We start from the raw sequence: 2,494 nt of genomic DNA on the forward strand, positions 1-2,494 counted from the left end.
TCTGCGGAGGTAATCCTGGTAAGTCTTCGGGGAAGACTTCAGGGTAATGTAACACCTTTACTTTTAATAATGAGATTACTTAATATATTTCCAATTTACAAAGGGTTTTCAATTCAAAATACCAAACATGATAATGTAAGTAAAAAACGTAAGTTTAAAGTAACTTATACTAGTCACCACCGACTAATTTAAAACCTTAAGACATGGTTGTCAATTCATTTACATCAAAATGATTGTCTAAAACAAAGTTAAGTTAACGCGGAAGATTCAAAATACGTGTTCGGTTCTTCTACATTTCTTGACCGCCATCCGGAAGCCCACCATAGTCACCTAAAGTCAAAACCACTAATAACATTAGTTTTGGCATTAACATAATACGTGTAAACATGTTCCAACATTAAATCAATAAAAGAAAATAAAAATTTTTATTTCTGATCCTCCTGCGTGTCGCGGCAGGAGACATCAAATCCGTCGCGACTCGTGACGGCTTCCGCGTGTCGCGGGGGTATTCATGTATACTCCGCGTGGCGCGGGGGAACACGTTTTCCAGCAGGTGCAGGTTTAAAACCTGCATTTCTGCCCAGCTCCGAAAATTGTAAAAATTCTAACTTTAAAGGGTCATAACTTTTCACTCACTAGTCCGTTTTAACCGATTCTTTTTCCTATGAGTCCGTAATAAAATTACGGATCTATCCATGTAAGTTTTACATTACGGAAACCGAGATATCTATAGTCGGTTCCCAATTTCCTTATTTCAATTATTCAACCCATTGTTGTAAGCGCATAGCACCATTTTTTCAACTCTTAAACTTTTCGGACATAATTACCCAAATTCCCGGGCTCATAAATTTTGCACATTCGCGCCATTCTATGGCTTCGCTTTCTATTGGAACTAGTTACTTGTTTCATCGGAATTCAAGTATTCCATTTCAAGCAACCTCTTTTTATTTAACTTCTATTATTTGACCCAAGTTCCCAGATTCTTGGACTTAGATTCATATAACCAAACCATTAGTATAGTATAATCCATTATTTAACGAAGTATGAGACTTTCAAGTCTCTACTCTCGTGATTCTTTTTAAAAGCATTATTTTGACCCGTTTGCCTATTTAGTGAAAACCATCACTTCATTGACTAGCCAAACTAAGTTCCAAGTTTTTACTTTGACCCGTTTGATGATCGAGTGTGCTTCGCCACTTTAACGACGCATCAAACGTATTCATTACACTACAACATCATTCTCACAACAAAACTAAACATTAACACATAATTTCACGGGGCTTAAGCCACGTACCTTTAAAGCACACCTTTTCCGCGGGTATCACTTCCGGCGTGTCCACTTGACGTCCCGGATTCCTTTCCTAGAGAGTTCAATTTATAACAAAAATTAGAACTCTTTCATAAGCTTTAGCGCATTATTTCTTAACATATTCAAATCTGTGTTTTGCCCAACTTTTAATATTTTAACCCTCTTTTAGGCATTTTATCAAACACCTAACGGGTCAGATTTTTACATGATTTAAACCAAGTTCATGACTCGAGTTTATCACCCAAATTAACTTCAATTTGAGTACATGTCTATATGTTAACATCAACAACTTAGAGTTTTCCTCATAATTTCAGTTTACACTAGAACAAGAGTTTTAATCCTAGTGTTCATCAAGTTCTACTAACATACTAATCACCCACTATGGTGATTTTGATCTATACAATTATCATGCAAGAATTTGACAAGAAATCGTCTAGGGTTTGTCCCTAAACTTTACATTACTTCCAATTTCATGTTTACTACATATAATCAAGCTCTACATTAGATTTTGATCACATACATGAACTTTAAATCGAATGAAAATGACCTAATTCAACATACCTTATGATCCCCTTGACGAGGTGATCACGATTCCATGTTCAGATTTTGATTATTGCTTGATTTAGGCCTTCAATTTACAGTTTTTCTTGTGAACTAGGGTTTGAAAAGTGTGGGTGTCGCCCTGGGGTGTTCTTGGTCGATCAGGCCTCTCTCAAATGAGGGGTTTGATTTGTTTTACTAATTTAGTAAATAAATTTCAAGTTTTGACATTATTAGTCCCTCTACTTATCCAACATAACTTTTGTTGTTTTAACCCCAATGTAAGTTAAATTTTAGACTTGTTAGTTAACTAAGTTACAAATTTCTAATTGATAAATTCTCATTTATTTAAACTTTATAATTCTAATATAAAGTTTTATATTTTCGGGGTGTTACAGGTAATCCTTTACCACAGGAATATCTTCAAGCTTTGGTTCTTCAACCTTCTTATCTACCATGTGCGCCAAAAAGGCAATGTATCCTTTTCGTAAGCATTTCTGGGCCTTCATAACCAATGTGGGATGTCACAATCCATCGCCTTATGGGGCCCAGCATCCTCGCATCAACTGCATGGAGGCCATGTACTATAAGTGTTCCATCATTCGCAAGAAGGATGCGAATGATTTTCTCATGGCAAGTGACTTC

The 2,494-nt window shown here is 35.9% G+C and overlaps 1 long non-coding RNA gene across 1 annotated transcript; it reads right to left on the reverse strand.

Annotated features, from left to right (window-relative positions):
- Positions 1–214: 214 nt before the first annotated feature.
- On the reverse strand, positions 215–1,936 carry LOC118487676. Its single transcript, XR_004882615.1, has 3 exons — positions 1,871–1,936; positions 1,295–1,361; positions 215–330 (listed from the first exon to the last, which is right to left on the reverse strand). It is a non-coding gene; the product is annotated as an uncharacterized LOC118487676 (long non-coding RNA).
- Between the last annotated feature and the right edge of the window lie 558 nt (positions 1,937–2,494).

The sequence above is a fragment of the Helianthus annuus genome, chromosome 15 (assembly GCF_002127325.2).
Source record: "Helianthus annuus cultivar XRQ/B chromosome 15, HanXRQr2.0-SUNRISE, whole genome shotgun sequence".
NCBI lineage: Eukaryota > Viridiplantae > Streptophyta > Magnoliopsida > Asterales > Asteraceae > Helianthus > Helianthus annuus.